At 41.8% G+C, this 16,613-nt stretch overlaps 1 protein-coding gene and 1 long non-coding RNA gene across 3 annotated transcripts in view; one reads left to right on the top strand and one right to left on the bottom strand.

The window, feature by feature from the left end:
* The window catches only part of LOC142210868 (uncharacterized), an 892,280-nt gene that overhangs the window by 329,691 nt on the left and 545,976 nt on the right, over positions 1–16,613 (bottom strand). The window lies entirely within an intron of this gene.
* LOC142210858 (tetraspanin-4-like) overlaps positions 1–16,613 on the top strand; it is a 118,660-nt gene that overhangs the window by 97,246 nt on the left and 4,801 nt on the right. The window lies entirely within an intron of this gene.

Genomic DNA, 16,613 nt, shown 5'->3' with positions numbered 1-16,613 from the left:
AAAGATTGTTCAACATAGTTGTTCAGCGGAAGGATACAAAAAGCTGTCTCAGAGATTTAACCTGTCAGTTTCCACTGTGAGGAACATAGTAAGGAAATGGAAGACCACAGGGACAGTTCTTGTTAAGCCCAGAAGTGGCAGGCCAAGAAAAATATCAGAAAGGCAGAGAAGAAGAATGGTGAGAACAGTCAAGGACAATCCACAGACCACCTCCAAAGAGCTGCAGCATCATCTTGCTGCAGATGGTGTCACTGTGCATCGGTCAACTATACAGCGCACTTTGCACAAATAGAAGCTGTATGGGAGAGTGATGAGAAAGAAGCCGTTTCTGCACGTACGCCACAAATAGAGTTGCCTGAGGTATGCAAAAGCACATTTGGACAAGGCAGCTTCATTTTGGAAACAAAAATTGAGTTGTTTGGTTATAAAAAAAAGGCGTTATGCATGGCGTCCAAAAAGAAACAGCATTCCAAGAAAAACACATGCTACCCACTGTAAAATTTGGTGGAGGTTCCATCATGCTTTGGGGCTGTGTGGCCAATGCCGGCATCGGGAATCTTGTTAAAGTTGAGGGTCGCATGGATTTCACTCAGTATCAGCAGATTCTTGAGAATAATGTTCAAGAATCAGTGACGAAGTTGAAGTTACGCCGGGGATGGATATTTCAGCAAGACAATGATCCAAAACACCGCTCCAAATCCTCAGGCATTCATGCAGAGGAACAATTACAATGTTCTGGAATGGCCATCCCAGTCCCCAGACCTGAATATCATTGAACATCTGTGGGATGATTTGAAGCGGGCTGTCCATGCTCGGCGACCATCTAACTTAACTGAACTTGAATTGTTTGTCCAAAATACCTTTATCCAGGATCCAGGAACTGATTAAAAGCTACAGGAAGCGACTAGAGGCTGTTATCTTTGCAAAAGGAGGATGTACTAAATATTAATGTCACTTTTCTGTTGAGGTGCCCATACTTTTGCACCGGTCAAATTTTGGTTTAATGCATATTGCGCATTTTCTGTTAGTACAATAAACCTCATTTCAATCCTGAAATATTACTGTGTCCATCAGTTATTAGATATATCAAACTGAAATGGCTGTTGCAAATACCAAAATATTTAGAACTAAAAATGATTAAGATTAATAGGGGTGCCCAAACTTTTTCATAGGACTGTATTGGAAGTGGCTACCGGTAGGTACCCGGTATATATTTGGAGTGGCTAGGTGTTTCTGCAAACACATATAAATATATATACAGAGAGGTTCTTGGTGTGTACTCACCATGTGCTCTTTTGGATGTGGCTACTGCTCAACTCCAACATTAAAGGGTCCATATGAGATTTTAAAAAAAGTCTGCTTCTTTTCCAAAAACACACTTTTCTCTTCAATCACTCTGTGTCTGAAAGCGTAACCCTGTCTCATTAACCTGAATGGGGATCGACAAAAATGACATTGTTTCTCCATGAAGTCATACAACCACATTGCTCCAATGTGGTAAATTTGTCAACTACAGTACGTTATGGTTGTTTCTTTTCATTGCATATTTATTATCTCTGTTGCCGCACTGGCCTCTATATGTCCAGCTTTGTCTCCTGAGCCTTGTCTCTGAGCCATTATACTTCCAGCATTTGACCTAGTTTCTTAGTAACAAGTCTGCAGGGTTTCACTGACGTATGGTACCTGCCTTATCACAGTTTTCTCCACTGCTCATCTCATATTGTTTTATTCTAAGTCTAGATAACGGAAAATCCTTTGAACCACTCTAACTGTCCTGTTTCTTTTTTCAAAATCCCATATACTATATCACTTCCCTATTTGGTGGCGCCTATTGTGTTATTTTTAATCATGAATATAATTCCAAAGCTGCAGAACTTCTGTTTAAGTGTCACATGGATGAGAATGCGATCTGGTTCACATGTGCATTCGGTATTCCATTCGGGGGACCCTATGCAGATTTCCGGACCGGAATACAGAATGCAGATGTGAACCAGGTCTGACTTATTTACATCAGATTTTAGCTCTGTTTATCATTGTCACGGGATGGTTAGAGTCCGGCAATAGGCAATGTGTAATATATATTTCATGTGGAATGTATTCTCTAACCTGTTGTAAACATCAGTGTGTAGTTGGCTGATTCGGGTCTAGTGTGTTAGCACATTGTATGCAAATACCTCTAACTAGTGAGGACAATGGGTGGAGATAATCTGATCCGTGTCTCCAAGAAGATGTTGGACTGTGCATTGTTCAAAAGAGACAGGGAGTCTGCTCTCCTTGGCATAGGTGAGGGGGGAAGGATCTGTGACTCAGCCCTTCCCACCTCCAGATATAGGAAGTAACAGTTTAGTATATAGATGTAGCTAGCAGTTAGTATGTGTTAGCCGGCCTGTGCACAGCTCTGCAGAGAGCCAGGATATAGTTACAGGACCAAGGAACCAAAGTTATCATTGGATTGTGACTTCTGTGGACTTATTGTTATTACGGTTGATGTGACCGCCGCCGGCTACTAACTTTGTGGATTACAATAAATTGCTGTTGTCTCCCGACCTCTTGCGTCCGTGTTGATTCAAAAGACCATCCGGAGGAAGACGTATACCTTTGCTCCGTGACAACTGGTTGGCAGCGGTGGGATCAACAGCGGACAGCGAGATGGACTACAGCAGCCCAGCGATTAATGGAGCCACAACCTCAGAATACAGGAACTGGACTATGGCAAGTCTACAAGTAAGGGCCCGGGAACTAAACCTGAGTTACCAGGGAAGAACGAAAGATCAACTGATCGAGGCACTGGAGGAGATGACCCTGCAAAGCGACCATGAGGAGGGCTGCCCCCAGGAGACAGTAGAGATACGGGAGTGGCAGGTACAGACCCAAAAGAGCAGATGGGTTGTTTTGTATGAGGAGGAATTGGCAGTGCTGGGGCTAGGAGCAACTGCAGAGCAAAGGAGTAGAGCATTACAGAGGGCTCAGGAAACGGAGAAGGAGGAACAGAGAATGGCGCATGAAAAGGAAAGAATGGCGCATGAAATGCGAATGGCTGAGATAACTACGCGGAATTATAATCAAACGCCGACCCCCAGCCCAACAGTGAGAGAACCACCATATGTCTCCCATAAACACTTCAAGACCTTTGATGAAGCGGCTGGGGATGTTGATGGATATTTTCAGGACTTCGAACACCAGTGCCGCCTGATGGAAGTCCCAGAGAAGGATTGGGTCCGGTATCTGGTGGGGCACCTACGAGATGGGGCTGCGGAAGCTCTCAGAGCCATGGACCCTAGTGATCAGCGGGACTATGAGGCCATTAAAAGAGCGGTGCAGAAGTATTATGCAGTCACTCCAGAGACCTACCGAGTTCAGTTCCGCTCTTTGTCTTACAATGGGGGAAGCTCCTTCCACATGTTCGCCCACAAGTTGAAGCAAGCATGCAAGCGCTGGCTAGAAGGAGAGGAGGCTGTCACAGTCGATAAGATCCTCCAAGTCATACTTAAGGAACAGTTCTTTTCCCAGTGCCCCGCTGAGATCCGTGAGTGGGTGCCGGAACGGAACCCAGCCACAGTGGAGCAAGCTGCTTCTCTTGCAGATGAGGGCCTGACCATCAAGCCGCAGTGGAAGAGGTTGTTTGCAGAGGAGCGGAAAACTACCACAGTCCGCCAGACACCCTTCATCCAGCCACCCACCTTTCGTGCCCGGCCTCAGGATTACAATTCCCCCTCTACCCCTGCCCCAGCCCATCGGCCTCCAGCTATGAACAACCCTGTCCCTAGACAACGACCCACTGGAAGAATGCTAGAGCGCAGATGTTTTGGGTGCGGAGGGCCTGGACATTTGCAAGCTAGTTGCCCTGCTAACATGGGGGCACGGGCCACCGTGGCATCCCGGCCTATTCACTACCTGGGAACCACCCCTAGGACAGAAAGTTTGGCCCCATTTCCAGATGACTCCATGAATGACCCATCTGTTCCACCTCCAGGGGTCTATGGGATTCAGCCCTCCGCCACACATCCCGCAAACCTTCAGCGGAAGCACTTGCAGGAGGTCCTACTGGATGGCCGAACAGTTGTTGGATTCCGGGACTCGGGAGCTTTCCTAACGGTAGCGGACCCCCGAGTTGTGCGACCCGAGGCCCTAGAGGAGGGCCCTGGCATTTCTATCAAGTTGGCAGGGGGTACTCGGAAACGTATTCCTAAAGCTACCGTGGAACTCGACTATGGTTATGGACCAAAACGATGCACAATTGGTGTGATGAGCGGGCTGCCGGCCGATGTTCTGTTAGGCAACGATGTTGGAAATCTACAGTGCCACTTTGTGGGAGCAGTGACCCGAAGCCAAGCTCAGGGAGAAGCCAACATGGATCCACCGGATTTTCTGACAGATGCCAGCCCTTCAACCCTACAACTTTACCATTCAGTACCGCCGAGGGAGCCAACACCAGAACGCAGATGGGTTATCCCGGCAGGAGGACATATGAGCTATAGAGACTGATGTGCATTCCCCAATTTACCTGTGTAGGCCAATTGTGTCATGCACATGTTTTGAGAGGGGGAGGGGTTGTCACGGGATGGTTAGAGTCCGGCAATAGGCAATGTGTAATATATATTTCATGTGGAATGTATTCTCTAACCTGTTGTAAACATCAGTGTGTAGTTGGCTGATTCGGGTCTAGTGTGTTAGCACATTGTATGCAAATACCTCTAACTAGTGAGGACAATGGGTGGAGATAATCTGATCCGTGTCTCCAAGAAGATGTTGGACTGTGCATTGTTCAAAAGAGACAGGGAGTCTGCTCTCCTTGGCATAGGTGAGGGGGGAAGGATCTGTGACTCAGCCCTTCCCACCTCCAGATATAGGAAGTAACAGTTTAGTATATAGATGTAGCTAGCAGTTAGTATGTGTTAGCCGGCCTGTGCACAGCTCTGCAGAGAGCCAGGATATAGTTACAGGACCAAGGAACCAAAGTTATCATTGGATTGTGACTTCTGTGGACTTATTGTTATTACGGTTGATGTGACCGCCGCCGGCTACTAACTTTGTGGATTACAATAAATTGCTGTTGTCTCCCGACCTCTTGCGTCCGTGTTGATTCAAAAGACCATCCGGAGGAAGACGTATACCTTTGCTCCGTGACAATCATGATCTTCCTTTTTAATGAATCAGATCTCCATACTTAAGCAGTCAGAGTTATTATTGGTGTCATACAGCATGTTACCTGTCTTGATAACTAAGAATTTCAGAGCAGCGACAACTTCCAGGACCTGTCCTTAAAAATTCAGAGGCAAGTGTTCATTCAAGTTATTTATGGTGAGATGACAAGGGTCGAGAATCATGGATTATCCCTTAGGCTTGTGTTACCACCCAGTTGCCCTAAATCTCCTTATAAATCTTTGCCACTAACCTGGCAGTGGACATGTTAGTCACGGCATATTGGTGCAGCTCCAGTACAGTCAATGATCTGACTAATTAGCCATGAATCACTCAGTGCGGCAGATTTGGACTTTCTAAGGAAATATTACATTGCATTTATATTATTTATGTCTATGTAGTAAAGTAATAAAGTATAGATAAACCTCATCACCTTTCTAAATAACTCATCCACTGAGCATAAACACATCAAGTATCTGAATAATTAATGAGCGCCATGCTGCCAGCGCTCTCTAGCACCTCGATATAGAAGCAAAAGCCATATCCTTTTTTCAGCATACACAGAAATGTTAGACACGTGCTTACACAGCAATTCCTCAAATGTGCTTGCATTATTGGATTGCAGGGAATTTGATTTATGCATTACTGTCCTGCTACATTATTAGATCAGACATGGCAGGCTTGAGCGAAGTTGTAAAGTACTTTCAGGAAGGAAGTAAAAAACAGCTCAGAAGAAAAACAGGCTGCAGGTAAAGTATGGAAACTTTACAGTTATAATATAAAAAAAGAATAAAAACAGTAAAATAACAACAAGGATTTTTCAGATACTTCCATAGTATTCAAATAATAACATTATTTATTGATCAGATAATACCATTACAATGCTCAAATAACAGGCACATATAGTGCTCAATAATAATTCCACAGATAATGATACTACATTGTCCTGAAACAATAACCCTTACAGTTGTTAAATACAAAGCCCTATGATGCCTAGAGTATTGAGATGATACTACCAAAAACTGCTAATAGCAATGTTATATAGCATCTAACATATAGTGCCAGACTATGGAAGTTATTTCTACAGATATCAACGAACCGTGTTGAAATAATCCAGATATACAGAGTCCAACCTAGAACCTGAACAACTCCAGCACTGAATGCCTATATAATACCACTACGCAATACAGAAATAATACATTGGTCATGCAGTGCACAATAACAGTACCACATATAAAATAATAAGAATATATAAATATATGTAAAAAATTGGTGCCTATCATGTTAAATAGGTATGTGGCTAAATGTATTTACTTATAGAGCACCATTATATTTCACAACACTTTACAGGGATATTGTCAGCACTGTCGCCAAGTAGGGCTCACAATCTAAATTTAAATTTAGTATAAGTAAATCTTGGAGTGTGGGAAGAAACCAGGGTTCCCAGAGAAAATCCCTTGGAGTCCTAAACAAGACAGTGCAGGCAGAGGCTTTTTTTATATACAAAAAACGAAGAAGAAGAATCTGAGGAAACTTCGGCATTCCATCGCGACATCCCGCTCCTGATTAGCCTAAGCAGGAGGGTGTCTCGAGCTGCGGATGACGTGTGAAGATAGCATGTTGCATTTTTTTTTTTCTGCTAGCTGAGAGAAACCGCTAGTGGAAAAAAACTGTAAGTGACTCCCATTGAAATGTCAAAATGTCCCATTAAGGTGTCAAAATCCGCCTGCAAAAAACTCCATGTGAACATACCTGTGGAAGCCATGCAGACAGTGCTTGGATATTTCTGCTGATTGTTTAATATACAATATTGTACTTGGCACACAAGTTGGAGTCTCTATCATTGGCAAATGACATTAAACTATTTGTGAACTTAATATACACTTTGGCACACTCTCGACGATGTACATGGACAAGGATTGGTTCCTTTATGAACTTTGAATTAGTCTTCTACAAGCCAAGGATTCTGTATATTTCAATGTATTTTATTACTTAAAATAAAACGATGGAGAGGACAAGGTTTCTTTTATTTTTGTAACCCAATCTGAGCCTTTAAAAAGGGAATGGTTGGTACCAAACTTCCAAACCTATCATTTATAATTTATTTTATTACTCAAAATAAAAGAGGGAGATGGCAAAGTAATATTGTGCCAGGCAGCGTGATATATTATTAAGTCTGAATGGTGCAGGGGATGAAATACATAATAAAGGCCACATGTAGAAAAAAAGAATCCTCAAAGCAAGAAAAAAATATAAAAAAACAAAGTAAGCCTACTTCCTATGGGCTGGTTCATATCTTCATTAATTACTCAACATCTCACGTTGGGTTTAAATAAATCCTCATCTCAGAGCTCCGCCTCTCCCATTCCAACTCTACCAGTAACCCCCCCCCCCCCCCCCCGACCCTGCCAGTCTCTGCTTCCTTGTCCATCTCACACATAGGAATTGGACACTCAGCCAATTATAGGCCACCTCATACCCAAATTAGCTTTTCCTGTGTGCGGGAAGGGATCAGGAATTAAAGAATGGCAGAAGTCCTAGGAATCTTTGAAGTGAAGGGTCTTACGTGATTATTACTTCTTTTATTTCTGTAACCCAGTCTGAGCCTTTTAATTCTATCCACCAGACAACTCCTTTAAAGAATGGTTGGTTCCAATCTTACAAACCTATCATTTAATAGAAACGCTGTGCCTGTAGAGTGAAGTTAACTGCGCGCGATGAATTGAGTCACTTTGACCTAACATTCTGTAGGTATATAAGGAGAGTCAATTCCTCAGAATCTATAACAACACCAAAATAAATTCAGACCCTAGACCAAAAACATTAATAAATACAATCCCAGGAATAAATACAGACCTTAGACCACCCTGTAGACAAATAAACACCCCAGACACCTGAAACTGTTGAAGTCTTCAAACAAAACCCTGGTAACTAAATACAAAATTATCTGTCTATCTATCTATCTATCTATCTATCTATCTATCTATCTATCTGTCTGTCTGTCTGTCTGTCTGTCTGTCTGTCTATCTATCTATCTATCTATCTATCTATCTATCTATCTATCTCCTATCTATCTATCTATCTGTCTGTCTATCTATCTATCTATCTATCTATCTATCTTCTATCTATCTATCTATCTATCTATCTATCTATCTATCTGTCTATCTCCTATCTATCTATCTATCTATCTATCTATCTATCTATCTATCTCCTATCTATCTATCTATCTATCTATCTCCTATCTATCTATCTATCTATCTATCTATCTATCTATCTATCTATCTATCTATCTATCTATCTATCTATCCATGGTTCAATTTCAACACACCAAAGTGTTATGTGTGAAGCCATTAATTTCTCAGGTGCCAAAAAGCATTGTGCCTAACTTATGTCCAGTGAGTGCGCTCTCTAGTGTCCTTGTATGTTTGAAACGTCACAAAAAATGGCTATCATGTTCTGTGGTTCTTTTTTTTCTATAATTTACATATTTTTTATCATATAAAACAGAGGAGTCTTTTTTTGGAATCATGAAATATAAACTCCAGTCTTCTAGACGTAATCATTTTTCTTCAAATTTAATATAGGGGGCTGCTTGTGTCAGTAGTTGTGTGGTAATGGCAGTCCTGATACTCCTACCAAGCAAGCTCAAGGCCTAAGACAACCTTCAACTCTTACTATAGGAGTATAAACACTGCCTCATCCTTCTAAGCCCCATGCACATAAGTTTGTACTTTGTCAGTGTGGCAGCTGTGTTTTTAGCACACACAGCTAGGGAGCAATATAAAACATAACTTTTAATGTAATAATCATAAAAGCATTTCTAATGGGTAAAAATGCTCCATATAATATTGATGAACAGCCAATATGTCCTTGGGTGAACCAAGTCACTTCAGATTAGAGCTGGACAATTATGATCTAAATCAAAATTGCAATTAATCTAGCATTTTACCTTAATTATGATTAAAAGCAATTATTTAGGCCACGTCCCATTGAAACCTCTCCCTCTTTACAGTACAAGTACTTGTTGGGTGAACCTTGTAAGTTTCGCCTCACATGGTTCACCTGTAAGCTTTTGATTGGACCAAACATGGTTGAATCACAATTCCTATTATACTCTGGGGTCTCTACTTATGCCACGTGACCTTTTGAGGCCTAATCACAGGCCTCATGTCCTCCGACGTCAGGCAGAAGCGCCAAAGAGAACAGAGAGCCATGTTGGAGCCCAGAAGAGGTGAGTAACACTGTATATTATGTATGATCACCCAGGCCCTCCGCTTATTATGCTCCAGAGTATTAAGACCCCAGAGTATAATAATAGCTCTGATAGTTATAGTTCTGACTCAGACATGTTCTGTGCGAATAAAACTGCAGATGGAACCTCGCAAGTATTGTAATAACCGAACCAAATCACGTTGGTTATCAAGGCTTCCATTTGATTAATCGCTCAGCCCTACTTCAGATGGTTTGGTTCCAACATCATCCAAACTACCCCCAAGACCCTATAATAGCACAAATAAAGAAAGACATAGTACAGTGGAACTGATAACAATACACTGCTACAAATCAGCCTAATAACTTCCAATGCAGGGAACAGTTTATAGACAAAGAGTGTCAATAATACAACAAAAACACAAGCCAGGCATCGATATAAATATGAACTCTTAGTCTGAAGATAAACTGCTGAAGATAGTAGTGGCTGAGGAATAGAAGCACGTCTGCTATTAGACAATAAACTGCATACAGTAAGAAATACACGGTGCAGTAGATAGAGGAAAACTCATTATTACTTCAGTATTCCACATGGAGTTCCCAGGTAAGGCCCCATGTAGCGGGCATCAGCCAAAACGCTTTTTTCACAGGAAGTCTGCAGAGTTTACCTTGTGGACATTATTCTTCAATTATACCTATAGGGAAGTCGCCTGCGTTTCCGTAGGTATAATTGACATGCTGCAAATTCCAAAAACAACAGTTTTGTAAATCACAGCATTTACGCTGTGCATATTTGTCTGCAAAAGTAGAAGGGATTCTGTAGAATCCAATTCACTTTACAGGGACTGTAAAACACTGCGATTTTTGCTGCAGCGTTTGTGCCACGTGAGTTTCCAGCCTAAAGAGGCACTTTTAACAGCTAGCACACTTGCCCATTATTTTCTTATGGCCCCATACACAAAGCTATAATGGGTTTATGTGGGGGAAAAACTCAGGACAGGTCCCTTGTTCCTGCTCTGGCTCATTAATGAGATGTATGGCTCAGTGAAGGTGACGGACAGCACAAGGACATTATCCATGTGTCATCCATCCATGGACCTGTACATATATGTTTGTATGTATATAGACTAAGAAATTAGAAAATCTCATTGTGCATTGTTCATTGTGCTCATTATTTTATATTACATGGCCCAATTCTGACTCCATCAGACCAAGGAATAAATTGCATCATCTATTGACATTAAAAGTACTATATGTATATACTTAGCAACGTATGTATTTATTGGCTGAGAAGTGTAGTGAATGCTCCAGTCCAATATGTGCATCGGAATTGTCAATAGGCTGCACAGCCGGCGGTCTAGTAACCATTCTCTGTCTGCTGTGTGTACTTGTCTATGGATTGATTCCATTCCATTTGATAAATACCCAGCTACGTGCTCAGCATGAGGGTGCATTCAGACTACGTAACGCCGGGCGTGTATGAGAGCCGTACACGCCGGCATTACGGCAGACTGCCGAACACTTCCCATTCACTTCAATGGGAGCGCTCGTAAACGCCGCTGTTATGAGCGCTCCCATTGAAGTGAATGGGAAGTGTTCGGCAGTCTGCCGTAATGCCGGCGTGTACGGCTCTCATACACGCCCGGCGTTACGTAGTCTGAATGCACCCTTAATATGGTTTTCTTTCTTCATTCTTTTGCACTTTCCTGTTTTAGTTTTTTTATTTAGTTTTTAACTATAGTAGCAAAAGATCTGAAGTGCATTTTTATTTAAACACCAAAAATCACATTAAACACCCAAGAAAAACCACCAACAATTAACATAGCTGGAATACATCCTCTACGTGGTTGTCAACAAGTTTTCTCAGTAAATCTGTCCTATTTAGCATTATAACCAAGTTATTATACAGTTTAAATTTGGCCCTGTACCTGATCTTTATAGAGTAAAATACTGTGACTGCCTCTAGAGATATCCATTACCTGCTAAAATAAAAGTAATAACAATTATTACTAGAGATGAATGTATAAAACATTTCTGACAGGCGTAAAGTTCAGATAACACAGATATCAGTCAGATAAGACATTTTCACCCATTGAATGTCACCATTTAAAATTACAGTTTTTGGCAGCTTTCAGAGGGGTATAATAGTGCTGCAACTCAGTGGAGGAGACCAGAGGATGGGAGTAGTGGTGGCAGTGACTGTGCCATCTGCAAGGCCGAGCACACTCCACATGCACCCCAATCCCACTCCAGGGCCGGACACAGTCAAGCGGGGTCCTGCAGCACTACCGGATGGTGGTGGTAGTAGTAGTGTTTCCCCCGGGGCACTTCTAGTTGGGAGAGGGGACCTCTGCTAGCTGAGCTGGTATGGTGGTGTTCAGAATGGTGATGCAGGCACAACTCAGGAGTCTAGGTTCTGGATAGGAGTCTGGGTACCTGGATACTAGGCATGACTGAGTTACTAATGTCAGGGTCGTCTGTTGCTCCTACTGGCACAGCTGGCAGATATCTCTCGGAGACGTACCAAATAATCTCCCTGTCTCAGGGACTGTCTCTGGATGAGCCTGGGGTATGAAGAAGTTCTCTTAGAGGCTGTCCTGGTGACCGTTAGAGTCCAGTCTGGTTTCTCCCTCTGCACAGCACAGTATGCACTGTGCAGGATACCTGCTCACATTAGACTGGATGTAACGGTCACCCCACCAAGTGGCCTGTTATAGGCTAGGGCTGAACCAAGGCACTAGATTCAAACTGAAAGGGGGAAAAATATACAGGTAAAGCTGTGTAACATGGACATTGAACATAAAACATGTAAGACGGGACATACTAACACAACCTGCAGGTACAATGGACAAACAGATTAATAGCAGCTTACTTCAGAATGCTGCAATAGCAGGTGGTAATGGGGGAAGGGGGAGGGGGTCATTAATGAAACCTTTGCACTGGCCTACCAATGTGTTAAAACAGCCATGGGTGTATGTCGTCTAAGATGATGCTATTAAAAAATAAAACTCACCTTGCAACAAGCAAAGCTTTTGAAGGAAAAGCCAAAACTATGGCTCTTGGGAGGTGTGAATGACAAAAAGTTGCTGTATCCTGAAGGGCAAAATAGTTATAATGGTACACAGACACCTGAGATTTCTGAATCGCAGGACCTCCATTAAGGAAGGACTTTTTTTGAAGAACAGATATCAAACGTGTGAGTGCCCCTCCAAAAAAACATCGTCATTTACACGCTCTATTTAGATTTTCATTGTAATCTGACAGTCTTGCAATGTCCTCTCTTTCCAGTATTTACTGTACAATCTGTAGTAAAATTATACCGCCAATGAAGAACACAGGCTGTCTGAAAGCTTGTGCTAGATAATATGAAGCTATGCACAATATGGTGACTTATTTATGCCAGCTAATTTATTTTTATATTCCATCCCTTCTAAATGAGATGATTTGGATCTAGCTGTGGGCGCACAGTATATGGGGTGCATATATTAAGGCTAGGTATCTTGAACCATTCCTCGTTGTCTAAGACTGCGTCCTATTTTGAAGACATGGTTAATTCTAGATTTAGAAAGAAGGGATGTGAGCAGACCATTTCGCCCGCCCTGCCATTGTCTGCTGCCCACGTCTGTTCTATAATGTGTCTGCCTGCTGCAGCTGATCACATCCAGCTCCTATTCTCCCACGCTTGTCTCATGTCGCTATCACAATTACTCCTTCTCCAAAGCCGTGTATGTCTCACGGTCAGGGGAATTATAGTCTTTGAAAACAGTCTCCATGATGCTCTACAACAGTCACTACTAAAGTATTGAATTGGCCATATTTTTTTTGTTTTCTTTTTAAGACATTTTTTAATTATATACAAATAAATCTGTGTATAATTAAACTTTGTGTCATTAAATCCTTAATATTTTCAAGAGCTCTGGTTGCTGTGAGTGAATTAGAGAGACGTACAGAGCTAATACTTCTTACAGCAAAGTGTTGTTATGGCTTTATGCAATCCTCTGTGAGTTAAACATGGTAGTGCATATTTTTCTCCTGTCCTAATAATTAACAGATTGCTAAAATCTTTCAGACTGGTGTCCGGGAATTTCATTTCTCAGTATTTCTTGGACTGGTTGCAGTTTTTGCCAACTCTCAGCCAATGGCATATCTTAAGACCTGTGGGTTACCTAACCTATGCCTATGGCGTATTCTTGATAGAAGAAGTTATGGCTGATTAAGTGGTGTCCCATAGCCTTGAAAAGCAGAACAGCTATAGTACACATAACCGCCATTATCAAGATTAAACCGCCATTATCAAGATTGAATTCCTCAATATCCAAAAATAGTTTTATACCCAAAATGACATGTCACCTTTATTCTATGTTCCGGTATGATTCAAAGGATACAAAATGTATATGTTTTTATTTACATTTTAACCCCTTAACAAAAATGCAAAATGGTGGCAGAAAATTTTTCTAAAAGTTGCTGTACTCTGACACCTGTAACTTTTTTATACTTCCATGTACGGGGATGTATAGGGCATCTTTTTTTGAAGGGCCGGGTGTACTTTTCATTTATACTATTTTGGGGAATTGCTATTGCTTTGATCACATTTTATTTAAATTTTTATTAGAGGCAAAACAGTGAAAAAAATGGTTTGGCACTTTCCACTACAGGCGCAAAATCACAGCCGCAAAATAATGTGGCGTATACGATCCAGGCTCCCATTGAAATCAATGGGAGCTTTTACGATGCGCAAAGTCTCACACGCCGTATATGTGCCAGATCATGCGGCACGTTACTCTGTGTGAATGGACCCTTATGTAGCAAAGGGGTCTTTGTTCCCCCTTCAGAAACAAAATACTGCTACCTCTGTACCCCCTATGGATAGGGCCCTGAAAAGGGGCCTCTAAACAGGACCTTTCACCTTTATAAACTTTTGTAAAGGGTGTTTAGATTTGTGTAGGGATTCGGCTTTATCCCGAACGACACATTTAAAGGGGCTCTATCATTGGGAAAAGTCATTTTTAACTAAACATATACTTACATAGCCTTTAGAAAGGCTATTCCACACGTACCTTTTCTAAGTAAATCGCCTCAGTAGTCTCTGAATAAGCCTGTTTTTATTCATATGCTAATTAGCCTCCAGGGAGTACAGGAAGTTCTCAGAAAGCACTCTCTGCTGTGTGTACAGCACAGGCTGCTGCTGCTGATGACTCATCTCCTTGCTCTCACACATAGCAGACAGTGCTCGCCGAGAACTTCCTGTGCACACTGGAGCCTAATTAGCATATGAGTAATAAAAACAGGCTCATTCAAAAACTACTGAGGTGGTTTACATATAAAAGGTACGTGTGGAATAGCCTTTCTAAAGACTATGCAAGTATATGTTTAGTTAAAAATGACTTTAAGATATGTAGTCAGGTGTGCAGTGACAGTGTCAGAGCACAGTATCACACCCATATATATAGGAAAAGTTTCATTGATTCAGAACCATTAGGGTTCAAATGCAATGTCTTTATTTCACATATTTTAACCCCTTAAGGACCAGGCCATTTTTTGGTTTCGCATTTTCGTTTTTCCCTCCTCACATTTCAAGAGCCATAACTTTTTCATTTTTCAGTTCACAGAGTCACATGATAGCTTATTGTTTGCGGGACAAATTGTACTTTGTAATGGCACCATTCAATATGCTGTGCAATGTACTGGGAAGCTGGAAAAAAATTCAGAATGAGGCGCAATTGGAGAAAAAAAAAAATTTGCGCCATTTTCTTATAGGTTTAATTTTTACAGCATTCACTGTTTGGTACAAATGACATGTTACCTGTGTTCTACGTGTCAGTACAAATGCGGTGATACCAAATTTATATAGTATTTGAAATTTTTTGATACTTTTAAAAAAATGATAAACTTTGCAAAATAGAAAAAAAAATTTATGTCATCATGTTCTAACACCTGTAACTTTTTCATATTTCCATGTATGGAGCTGGTTGTGGTGTCTTTTTATGCGGGACAAGATGACGTTTCTATTGATACCATTTGGGGAAAGATCTGATGGTTTGATCACTTTTTATTCAATTTTTTATAGGAGGCAAAGTGTTGAAAAAAACGCTTTTTGGCTGTTTTTATTTTTTTTGCCGCTACGCCGTTCGCAGTACGGGATAAATGTTTTAATATTCTAATAGTTCAGGCATTTTGGAGCGCAGGGATACCTAATATGTTTATGTTTAATGTTCTTTAATTACTTTTATAGCTGATCTAGGGAAAGGGGGGTGATTTGAACTTTTATATTTTTTTAATTTTTTTAATACTTTTAAAAACTTTTTTTTTTCTTCTGTTACATTTATGATCAGACCCCTTAGGTACCTTGAAACCTAGGGAGTCTGATCGCTCATACTATTCACTGCAATACTACAGTACTGCAGTGAATAGCAGAATCCCAGCACTTCTATTAGACGATGCCTTCCGGCTGTCATAGCAACCGATCACCGCCCTCATGTGACGTTCAGGAGGGCGGCGATCGGGGAAACATGGCGGCGCCCATGCCGCCGGCGCCGTTTACACGCTGCGGTCGCGTTTGACCGCAGTGTGTAAAGGGTTAACAGCAGCGATCGGCTCGGGCACCGACCGCTGCTGTTAGTGGCAGGTCCTGGCTGTATTATACAGCCGGCATCTGCCGTGTATGGAGCGAGCTCAGCGTGTGAGCTCGCTCCATACATCCCCATGCGACCCATGACGTACAGTTACGTCAAGGGTCGCTAAGGGGTTAAAAGTTTTTCAGTACATAACAGCTGCTATGTACCAATAAGTTTTTAACGTATGTAAAATAGAGATATTGGATTTTAACTCTAAGGGTGCTACGTTTCCTACGTTTCACTACGTTTCCTGAAGCTTATTCTGAACGTAAAACACGTTCAGAATAAGCGGCGTATAAAGCAGCTCCATTCATTTCTATGGGAGTCGGCATACGAGGGCTCCCCATAGAAATGAATGGGCTGCTTCTTTCACTGCGAGCAGTCCCATTGAAGTGAATGGGAAGTGCCAGCGTGTACGGCTCGGCATGAGCAGAGCTTGCTGTATACGCCGGCACTTCCCATTCACTTCAATGGGACTGCTCGCAGTGAAAGAAGCAGCCCGTTCATTTCTATGTGGAGCGCTCGTATGCCGGCTCCCATAAAAATGAATGGAACTGCTTTATACGCCGCTTATTCTGAACGTGTTTTACGTTCAGAATAAGCTTCAGGAAACGTAGTGTGAATGCACCCTAATGGTGCTGAATTGAT

Source organism: Leptodactylus fuscus, chromosome 6 (assembly GCF_031893055.1).
Source record: "Leptodactylus fuscus isolate aLepFus1 chromosome 6, aLepFus1.hap2, whole genome shotgun sequence".
In the NCBI taxonomy this organism is placed as follows: domain Eukaryota; kingdom Metazoa; phylum Chordata; class Amphibia; order Anura; family Leptodactylidae; genus Leptodactylus; species Leptodactylus fuscus.
Note: the sequence above shows the minus strand (reverse complement) of the source record. Positions and strands in the feature narration are given on the sequence as shown.